Here is a 12,061-nt window from a genome sequence, read left to right as displayed (position 1 = left end):
TCGAGTTAAATAAAGGAGAAGCTGGTGAATTTGAAGGACCTGGTAAGAGAAAAACAAACAACAAATATATATCAGAATTTCTTACAATTTTAACAGTATTTTTTTTTCATCAGTGTTGGCAGATTGGGGCAGTTTTTTGATTGGTTTTGAGTTGTACTACAAGGGATAAATTGGGCGTGGCTGGGAGGTGAATTTTTCATATCCCTGTGGTGCCAAATGACAAACGTGGAAAACAGTTTACAATGTCAAAACAAGGTAGCCTTTTTTAGAGAAGAACACTTTATTTACTTTATTATGACTTATTAAATAATTGTGATAAGCCACAGTACTGGCATAGCTATGAATACATTTGTATTGTGTACCATTGCTAAGATTTATCTTTTTACTATATAGTTTTGTGTGGACTTCTCACAATCACTGAAAAACAAACCAATCTAGCAACACTGTTGCTCATCTGAACATTTATAAATGGCTAAAGTGTAGTGAGCTACTGTAATATGAAAACACATCATAAAAATCCTACAATCGCCTAATCACTTTTAATTTCATGATTACATGTGAAAAAAACAAACTTGGATTTAATTAGCTAACTTAGCTAGCATACTAGCTTGCACATATTGTGCAGCTTATTATATATATATTTTTAATATCTGCTATCATTTACTCCATCGCGAAACAACCACCTTGTACTTCTAAAGGTTCTAATCACAACTTCTTGACAATACTGAACAGTTTTTGTATCGATAATGTAAGTACCTGTTCACATCTTTATCAATTAAAGTGTTCTACTTAACGAGTGGAAAATCGCAATGGATCTTGGGATCGCGCCATGCAGTGACGTCAGTGCCACATATTAATATATTTATTAATAGATAAATAAAAATACAATAAAAATAATAAATCAGTGAACCAAACAATAAACAGACAAACAAATAATTAAATAATATTTATTTTTATTAATAATCACATTGCGCTGAGTAATCATTGATTAACCAAACATATAATCACAGCACATGACATACAGTAATCAATGTCAACAAGCCTCCGATAAAAACTAGGAAACACTTAAAGTGCTTAGGATAAGTTACTGGTGTTGTTCGTGCCATAGAGCGTTGTCAAAGTCACTGCTGTTTCACAGACAGCACTTTGATATCAGACAACGAGTGATTTTTAAAATTAAAATCAGTAAAAGAGCTAGATAAATATGACCTGATGGCCACCAACTGACGAGTCCTGCCATAACTTATTTGTCGTAGCCTGTTTATTTTTATGCCTATTTATCTTAGTTATTACCCGTCCCTATACCTAACACTTCAAATTTCAACGGCAACGGCTCGGGCTCCTATACAGATTCTATAGGGAATCCCTGCACGTCTAAATATGATGCTGAAGGGGTGCAGCGGGTGATTTAAATAATAATAATTTTAAAAAATCAGTAGAAGAACTAGATAAATATGACCTAATGGCCACCAACTGACGAGCCCTGCCATAACTTATTTATTGTAGACTGTTCATTTTTATGCCTATTTATCGTAGTTATGGCCCATCCCTATACCTAACATGTAAAATTTCAACGCCTCGGGCTCCTGTACAGATTCTGTGGGGAATCCCTGCACGTCTAGATATTACGCTGAAGGGGTGCAGCGAGTGATTTTTAAAATAAAATACAAATCAACAGAATAGATAGACCTGACGGCCACCAACTGACTAGCCCTGCCATAACTTCTTTATTGTAGCCTGTTATTTTTTGTGCCTATTTATCGTAGTTATGATCTGTCCGTAATATACCTAACACGTCAAATTTCAACGCCTCAGGCTCCTGTTCAGATTCTATGGGGAATCCCTGCACGTCTAAATATGACGCTGACGCTCAAAAACTTACGACAAGGGTTCCTGACCAAATGTCAGTATATGACGAGTTGGGAGTGAGAACGTGTTGGCTTTTTTCATGTGTACCTGCTAGATATTTAAATTCTTTTCTCTCTCTCTGCCCCAGACTGAGCACCATGGGTGGGATATTTGCCTGCACGCTGATCAGCGAAAGCTGATTGGCTGCCTGTATGTGGCTTAGAGAAAGTTGATTGACTGCCTGTTTGTTTAAACAGTCTCTTGACAACAGAGGGAAACATTTGTGGACAGAAGATTCATTTGTCTTCTTCAGTCTCTTCAGAGGAATATAACATTGTTTCTGTGCAATCCCTGATTGTATAATACCTTCAGTCAAGGCTGGCCCCGAAGTATTTTTACATTTTTTTATATTTGACTGCACAAATCTTCTCAGTACATGTCAAACGAAGACATTCCCTCAATTACTAATAGATCTCGGATTTCTTTACCTGTTTGCGTGAGTTTTTGGAATATATTTAAGTGACAGAATGGTAGAAGTTTTAAATACATTCCTCTTATAATAAAGTTGGTGAAGTCTCTACTCATAACTGCTCTCCACTAAATCACAACTTGCTCAATCTAATAATAATATTTCCCCAAATGCTCTTTACTGTATTCAGTCTGAAGAAAGTCATTTGCTTTGGGAGTATACTTATTATCAAGTGTTTTGCGTTGACTTTACCAGTTCTCCTAAAAATGCTTTTATCCAAACTTTTGTATCCTTTAAAATTGTATTTTTAGTTACTCTTTGAAACTAGCCTTCTTACTATACATGCATTTATAGCTTCTTTCTACATTTGGCATCCAGAGATTTTAAAAAGTATGTGAACTCTATTAATTACTCAAAAACATCAGAATGTTATTTCACATTATGTCCATATAGGACTGATTCAATCTTGTATGTTGGATATCAAAAGCACTTTATAGTGATAATGACCCAGTTAGTGGAACTAAAACATGAAGTAGTAATGGGTACTTTTTACTTAAAGGGCACCTATTTTACCCCTTTTCAAGATTTAAGATGAGTCTTTTGTGTCTCCAGAATGTGTCTGTAAAGTTTTAGCTCAAACACCCATCAGATTATTTGTTATACATTTTAGAATGTTGGGATTTTCTGCTTTAAACACGTAGTCTTAGTGGATTATATAAATTAAACAAAATTTTTTAAAATGTTTGGATTAAAAGTTTTGATCAACTTCAAATACTGAATGTCTGTTTATGTGAGAGAGATAGCAGATATTGTATGAAGTGGAAAATGAAGGAGAAATGTATCATGTCATGACTGCAACATTGAGTGGCAAAAAAAGCTAAACAAAAAAAGACTTTGCCAACAGATTAAAAACAAATCTTGATTATATTATTTCTGAAACTCAGTCTGGGTTTATAAAAGGCCGCCATGTTTCTAATAACATAAGATTGGTTTTGGATTTGCTGATTCTATGTATTCAAATGGTCTCATTCTTTCTCTTGATTTTTATAAAGCCGTTGATACGATTGAGCACCAGTTTCTGTTTAAAGCATTGAGGTTATTTGGATTTGGGAATACTTTAGTTAACACTATGGATTTGTTTTATAAAGGAATCAATAGTTCAGGGATTGTTAATTTTAATACTTCTAATGGATTTGATATTTTGTGTGGTATTAGGCAGGTCTGTCCAATCTCTTCCTTTTTATTTTTATTAGTTACAGAGTTTCTATCCTTAAGCATTGTGCAAAATCAAGATTTGAAAGAAATTTCTGTTTTTGGGAGGAAGATTAAGATTTTACAATTGGCAGATGACACCACTTTATTTTTAAAAGATAACTCAAACATATCAAATTTAATTTTTAATTTCTGACTTCTCAATTGTTTCTCGTCTAAAGCTGAATATCTCTAAATGTGAGAAAATGCCTGTTCATAATTTGAATTATGAATATATAGAAGATATCCCAGTTAAATCCACAATGAAACGGTTATTTATTTATGTTATTGAAAAACTTTTAGTGAGACAGCACTTTTTTTTTTTTTGTGTCTAGGATCACCAAAACTAAAAATATTCGTAATTCCTGGCTACAATGGGACCTGTCATTATATGGAAGAGTTTTTTTTTGGTCCAAGGCAGAGGGTCTTTCTCATTTTGTATATCCAATGTTATCTTTATTTGTTGAAAACAAAATGGCAAAAGAAATTAATACTGTTTTCTAAAACATAAATAAAATGTATCGGGAAGAACAAACCTCATAAGTTTAAAAAGGATGTTCTTTCTAGTAGTAAAGTAGAAGGGGGTGTAAATTTCTTAGATTTTTCTGACATCATATACATTTTTTAAATTATTTGGATGATTATTTGGAAGAGATGCCTAACCAATCCAACACATATTTGTTTTTTTTTTATTCCCAACTACTTTTGACAAAATTGGTAGTCTTTTGTTTCTTCTTAAATGTAATTATCTTCCCTCTAAGCAATGTCTGCTTGCTTGGAAGCTTGGTTACGTTCTCAATTTTTCTCCCTACCAATTTTTCTTATGGAATAACTGAGATATTACAATAAGAAACAAATTGTTATTTTTCCAAAGTTGGTTACAAAATAATATTAACTGTAATCTTTGCTTGTTTGATGATGCATGAAACATTCTTTCATATGAACAATTTATAACCTACCACTGTTTTCCAACTCCTCCTAACAAATGTAATAAAGTTGTTAAGGCAGTATCACGTGGTTTAGGTCACCTAGTTAAAACTCACTGTAGATTTTACTCAAGGAGCTCAGTGAATATTCATTCTCCTTTGCTTTTAGAAGGTGTTAGTCTGTTAGATAAGAAACGAAACAATAGCGTTGTGTGTCAAATTTTTCAATTTAAAAGGAAAATTTATTTTAGAGGAAAGTGTTACTGGAGGTCTTTGGTTGAGGATATAGACTAGAACCTGGCTTTTACCAGGGTAATATTGCATTTCCAACAAGGCAAAAGAAATACACTTTAAAATTGTACAGAAAATCTACCCTGTAAAATTCTAGTATTTCCAATTTTTTTTAAATCGACAGCCCCTGTTCTTTCTGCAAACAAGCAGAGGAGACACTTGTACATATGTTTTTTGATTGTCCAATATCTAAGCAATTTTGGTCTCTCCTAAATTTTCATATATCTGCTTTTGCCAATGCTGTGAATTGCTTTAATCTAAAAGACATTATTTTTATTATAATAACCCAAAAGCTAAATACCTTGAACACATCATACATTTTTTTTTATCTTATATGGCAAATTTTTCAGTCACAAACAGAAATTTGCAAATAATTACTCGTCATTTGCTCATTTTAGAATAGAATTTAACTCCCTCCTTAAATCACTTTATCTTATTAACAATAATTAAAAAAAAAAACAGTGTGGTTCAGGTTTTAGTGTTTAAGTTCAGTTCAGTTCAGTTTAGCTCAGTTCAGTGTGATTTAATCATTACTGAGAGTTCGAACACTGAAGAGCAAATTCATCGATGCGTAGCTCTACCAATCCTGAACCATGCGAGGCAGTGGCGACAGCGGAGAGGGAAAAAAAACTTCACCTGATGGGAGTGAAGAAAAAAAACCTTGAGACAACCAGACTCAGTTGGGCACGACCATTTTAATTTCTCCGCTGGCCAAAAGTCTTGTGCAGAGCTTCATTCGCCGTGGTTTAGGCTGGAAGATGGCCTTAGCGAAGACTCGTCTGTCCCTGGAACGTCGCTGGAATCCGACTCATGTTCTCCACTCCCCACGACCATCAGCGCAGCAGCAGCTCAGGATATGGCCTGGTCCCGGATATGGAATCCTTGGGATCATCACGTCGCTGGTCTTGGATCCAATCAGTGACTCCGCATAATCTGAGGACCTCGGGATGAGTATCCCCAGGTAAAAATAGAGAATAAAGAGAATAATTAGCGTAGCTGCTGTTCATAGTGTATATAAGCAAGATGCAGAAGCCAGTGTGGAGCCCGCTAGGTGATGCATTGAGTGTATGCTTTACTAAACAGATAGGTCTTTAATCTAGTTTTGAACTGGGAGAGTGTGTCTGAGCCTCGGACGTTATCAGGAAGGCTATTCCAGAGTGTAGGAGCCATGAAAGAGAAGGCTCGACCTCCTTTACTTGATTTTGCTATTCTAGGTACTACCAGAAGCCCTGAATTTTGAGATCTTAAAGAGCGAGTTGGTTTGTAGCGAGACAGAAGGTTGGTTAGATAAACAGGAGCTAGATTATTTAGAGCTTTATAGGTGAGAAGTAATATTTTAAATTCAATACGAAACTTAACAGGCAGCCATTGTAAGGAGGATAAAATTGGGGTTATATGATCATATTTTCTAGACCTGGTCAGAACTCTGGCTGCTGCATTTTGTACTAATTGAAGTTTGTTAATAGAGGATGCTGGGCAGCCAGCAAATAGAGCATTACAGTAATAGAGCATTACAGTAATCCAGTCTCGAAGTCATAAAAGCATGGACTAGCTTTTCTGCATCTGAGATGGATAGCATATTTCGTAATTTAGCGATATTTCTCAGATGAAAGAAGGCAGTTTTTGTGACATGGGATATATGATTTTCAAAAGTTAGATTGCTGTCTAATATGACACCCAGATCTTTTATAGTAGAGCTAAAACTAACTTTGTATCCCTCTAATTGTAAATTGAGTTGCGAGATCTGCTGTGTGCAAGATTTAGGCCCAATAAGTAATAATTCTGTTTTGTCGGAGTTTAAGAGAAGAAAATTGTTGGTCATCCAGTCTTTGATGTCTTTGATACACTCAGTTAGTTTAGAAAGTTCAGACGTCTCGTCAGGTTTAGTTGAAATATATAATTGAGTATCATCTGCATAGCAGTGAAAGCTGATCCCATGACTTCTAATAATGTCTCCCAGAGGTAGCATGTAAATTGTAAACAGTAAAGGGCCTAAAACTGATCATTGAGGCACCCCATACTTTACTGGGCTGACTTGTGAAGGCTGTCCATTAATTTTCACAAACTGGTAGCGGTCAGTTAAGTATGACTTAAACCATTGTAGAGCCTGTCCCTGGACACCTGTAGACTTTAAGCGATTTATGAGGATATTGTGGTCAATGGTGTCAAATGCCGCACTAAGATCGAGTAAAACTAATAGCGAGACGCACCCTCGGTCAGCAGCTAAGAGTAAATCATTGGTTATTTTCACTAAGGCAGTTTCTGTACTGTGGTGAGCCCTGAAACCTGACTGAAACACTTCAAAAATATTGTTTGTCTGCAGAAAAGAGCATAATTGAGTGAAAACAACTTTTTCTAGTATTTTAGACATAAATGGAAGATTTGAAATAGGCCTATAGTTAGCTAAGTTGTTGGTGTCTAGTTGCGGTTTCTTAATAATAGGCTTAATAACAGCTAGCTTGTAAGAGTTTGGAACATGGCCTATAGATAAAGAAGAGTTGATAATGTTAAGAAGAGGTTCTCCTATAGCAGGTAGCAACTCTTTCAGTAATTTTGTTGGAATTGAGTCCAGCATACACGTAGCTGGTTTAGAGCTATTTATAATTTTTACTAACTCTTCGTGTTCTATGATTTTGAAGCAGTGTAAGTTATTATTATGATTCAATTAAATATTTACAGGATTTGGAGTATAAGCCAGTGCAGAAAGTTTGGGATCTCCTATTTTCTGTCTAAAGCCTTCTATTTTATCACTGAAAAAATTCATGAAGTCATCACTACTAATTTGCGGTGGAGTAGTTTGTTCCAAGGATGACCGATTATTTGCTAATTTAGAGATGGTGTTAAATAAAAATCTAGGATTGTTATGATTATTTTCTATCAGTTTGCGCAGGTGCTCAGTCCTGGCAGATTTTCGAGCCTTCCTATAGCTGGTGATAATGTTTTTGTACGCAATTCTAAAGACCTCTAAATTAGTTTTTTTCCATTTACGTTCCAGGGCGCGGGTTGCTGTTTTGAGCGCACGAGTATGACTATTATACCATGGTATAGTTTTAATCTCTCTAGCCTTTTATAATTTGATGGGTGCCACAGTATTTAGTGTGCTAGTAAAGATGGCATCCATACTGCTGGTTACTACATCAAGATCATTTGAGTTTGCGGGTGCATTACGAAATAGAGAGAGATCAGGTAAGTTATTTATAAATTCATCTTTAGTTGACGGAACAATAGTTCTACTAGGGCGGAGTATTGGAGCGGGTTTGCTGATTTCAGGTAAACACAGCTTATTTAGTAAGAGGTAGTGATCTGTAATATCATCACTTTGTGGTTTAATGTCTACGTCAATAACCTCGATTCCATAAGACAGAATTAGATCTAATGTATGCTTTAAGCGATGGGTTGGACCCACAACGTTTTGCTTTATCCCAAGTGAGTGTATTAAATCCATAAACGCGAGCCCTAATGTATCGTTAGCGTCATCTATGTGGATGTTAAAGTCACCTACAATTAGCATTTTATCAGTTTTGACTAGTAAGTCAGAAATAAAATCAGAAAATTCTTTTAGAAAATTGATATAGGGTCCTGGGGGTCTATATATGGTGATTAAAAAGAGAGATAACATAGGTTTTTGCATAGTATCTGAAAGCTGAACATTAAGCGATAATACTTCAAAGGAGCTAAACATAAGTCATTTTCTCTAATTAATATTAAGGAAATCACTAAAGATTGATGCAACTCCACCACCACGACCAGTTTGACGAGCCTCATGTTTATATAAGAATCCTGGAGGAGTTGCTTCATTTAAGCTAATATAGTCATTTTGTTTCAGCCAGGTTTCAGTGAGACAGAGTGCATTAAGATTGTTTTCTGTTATTATTTCATTAATGATAAGTGCTTTAGGTGCGTACGCCAGGTTTCACGCTCAGAATATAAGGTATATAAGGTTTCCATACCATACATTTGACCAGCTAAACATTAAAGCACAATTTGCAGCAGTCGCCTCTTTTCCCAACGTAATCTGAGCTATCTACCACACGCACATTGCTATAAAGACACTATCTGAAGATGAATTTGCATGCGTGAATCAGAAACATTTACATTCAATAAATGTGCAAATAAAATATGATGCTTATTGATATGAACTTATTGATGATTCCTACTTGTCTTTCTCGTGATAAATAGTTGGCAAAATCTGATATGTAGCGGGGGAAAAAACAAGAAAGAGCTCATTAGATGCTGGATTCGAGCCGAGTTCATGCTCAAACATATCAATTCTTGATCACATGCGTCTTACGAGTAGCACCACTGAGACTGTTAAACGTCCTGCAACATTTTACAGATATAAACCACACTATTTCTTTTTTTAACACACTCAGTGCGATGTTCAGACCCAACTGTGTTGACCGCATCAGCTAAACTCTCCCACTCTATTTTTTTCTTTTGTTGTTAATTCCGGAGAACAAACTTGCAAATAACACCGCTTTTCTCCGGTCTACCTCCAAAAGCAGCACCTCCAATTCACATTCTGTTCAAAGTTTCTCTTTTTGCTTGCTTTGCCATTACTTTTTCGTTGGGTTTTGCCATTAGCATAGTCATTAGCATATTCATACGGGGGAGGAGGCAGGGAGGGGTTTTGTGCTCGTGCATGTTGCGCTCAGTTTCACGTTCATTCAGATGTACAAAAGAATATGCGTGAGATTCGGCGTACGCAGTGTTTCATACATCTGAATTTTTTTCTGCGTACGCACATTTACAGCTTTGTGCGTACGCAATGTTTTAGTAAGATTTCCACGCAAGTCTTCGTACATGAGGCCCCTGATGTTTAGGAGACCAAGCCTTACGAAATTTATATTTTCACTTTCTACTGGTTTTTCTGGTTTGATTCTTAATAGATTTTTTCTGGAGCACACAGTACGTTTATTTCTTAATCTAATAATACGAGGAAGAGACACAGTCTCTATAGAATTTGCCAGATATGCGTTACTGATGTTTAAGTGGGACGAACAAGAGTCTAGGTGGCTATAATGTGAATTTTGTGAATTTTTACCTGCTAGTCAGATGGTGCGAAGTAATCTGGAGATGTTGTCCGACAGGAGTTCAACTCCGGCTCGACTGGGGTGCAGGCCGTCAGCACGGAAGAGCCTAGGACGCTCCCAGAAAAGATTCCAGTTATTAGCAAAGAGCAATTTCTGTTCTTTACACCATGTTATTAGCCATTAATTCAGAGCTAAAAGTCTACTGAACCTTTCATTTCCTCGGCGGTAGGTAGGAAGCGGCCCAGAAACGATGATCTGCGTGGCGGGCGAGGTGCGTCGAACCGCCTCGATCAGGTTCCTGAAGTCCTTCTTCAGGATCTCCGACTGCCTGAGCCCGGTGTCGTTTGTCCCCACGTGGAGGACAACGGCACCAGGGCTCTCGGCAGCACCCAGGATGGTTGGAATCTGTGTAGAAATATTTCTCAAACGGGCACCAGGAAAGCAGAAAGTACGTACTTTATTACCTTTTGAGGAGGCGGCACGGACGTGACGAACAATCGAGTCACCGATGATGGCCACATCGGCACCCGACTCACGGAGAGGGGAGAAGCGGTTTTCCGTGGAGATCTCGAACACGGGAGGAGGAGACGTTCTGCCCCAGGATCTGGCAAGCACCTTACGCGGCTGCACCCAGGCGCCGTGGTAGCCGGGTGTCGGTGTGAACGACGCCTGGCCGAGCCGCGCCCCGGGTGCGCTGGGCCTGGACAGAGAAGGACGCGGGTTGAGGTAGAGGGAATGATGTGGTTGTAATTTCCACGTACCTTAGATGATGAGGCGGCCTTAGCGTTAGGCACAACAAGCAGTTGTTCCTGCAGCCGCGTCCACCTCATCAGAAGTGCCCGGATCTGGGGCTCCACTTCTTCCAGCTCCAGCTCCAACGCCTCCATCGATGCTTCTCCTGCACACAAGGACAGAGACGCAAGCGACATTTTACGGGGTAAAGAGCAAAGCCAGTATGTCAAAAGTGTATGGTAAAAGAGGTTGGTAGCTTTAGCTGACCAGCGGCGCTAGCAGGCTAAATCTACAAACAACAGGCGGATGCTCGAGGGACAGACCGTTTTAAAGCAGTTTTGTTTGTATACATGTATTAAGGGTTTGTTCACCCTAAGTAGGAGAGAAAAATAGTTAGCGAATGAGGAAGAATTTTATGATTAAGATTTAAATTGCGAGTAAATAGCGAGTCCAAACTTCAAGAAAACGCAGTAGGCGACCGAACGGAGACAGTGACGTCAGTGACGTCACTCGAGCCCTTGTAGGTGTACTGTGTTTTACAGGGCATTATGTCTTACGTAAAAACGACTTTCAAAGAATTCCAATTTGTCAGCAGATAGTGTCGCCACATATAATATTTTTTGCATAGTGGCTTGCTGGTCTAGGAGTATGATTCTCGTTCATGCCATGAGAAATCCTAGGTTCAAATTTCAGATGAACCCTTACAGTTGTCTTTTGTTTTGTAAGGGCCTTTTTTCTGAGAATGCCAGTTTGTCAGCAGATAGTGTTGCTATGTAAAGTGGCTGTTTTGCAGTTGCTCGTTGGTCTACGGGCTTGATTCTCGCATAAGGTGCAAGAGGTCCCGTTTTCAAAGCCTGGACGAACCATTGCAGAAGTCCCGGGTGCAAATGAAGCAAAAGCCCTGCTTCAATGTTTGTAAGATAAGGATTTGTGACCATCTGTTGCTTCTGATGTCTTGTGATATATTCAAGCTTTTGTGGCTTGTTGGGCTAGGGGTATGATTCTCGCTTAGGGTGCGAGAGGTCCCGGGTTCAAATCCCGGACGAGCCCTTGCAATTGTTCTGTTGCTTTATGGCTTTCATAAAAAACGTTTTTCTGAGAATGCCAGTTCGTCAGCAGATAGTGTTGCCATATAAAGTTACTGTTTTGCAGTGGCTCGTTGGTCTAGGGGTATGATTCTCGCTTAGGGTGCCCTTGATTCGTTAGAGAAAGTTTTCTGACTATCTGATGCTTCTGAGGCCATGTGAAACTGTATCAATTTAGTGGCTCGTTGGTCTAGGGGTATGATTCTCGCTTCGGGTGTGAGAGTTCCCGGGTTCAAATCCCAAACGAGCCCTTGCAGATGTCATGTGTTTTACAGGGCACTATGTCTTTCATTAAAATGTCTTTCGAAGAATTCCAGTTTGTCAGCAGATAGTGTCGCCACATAAAACATTCATTTGCATAGTGGCTTGCTGGTCTAGGCGTATGATTTTCGTTCATGCAATGAGAAATCCCAGATTCAAATTTCG

The 12,061-nt window shown here is 38.0% G+C and overlaps 1 protein-coding gene across 1 annotated transcript in view; it reads right to left on the bottom strand.

Annotated features, from left to right (window-relative positions):
- Window positions 1-12,061, bottom strand: part of LOC137491476 (tripartite motif-containing protein 16-like) — a 157,370-nt gene that overhangs the window by 112,548 nt on the left and 32,761 nt on the right. The gene's annotated exons all lie outside the window — the stretch shown is intronic.

The sequence above is a fragment of the Danio rerio genome, chromosome 4, assembly GCF_049306965.1.
Source record: "Danio rerio strain Tuebingen ecotype United States chromosome 4, GRCz12tu, whole genome shotgun sequence".
Lineage (NCBI taxonomy): Eukaryota > Metazoa > Chordata > Actinopteri > Cypriniformes > Danionidae > Danio > Danio rerio.
The sequence above is the reverse complement of the archived record's forward strand: the minus strand, read 5'-3'. Positions and strand labels throughout refer to the sequence as shown.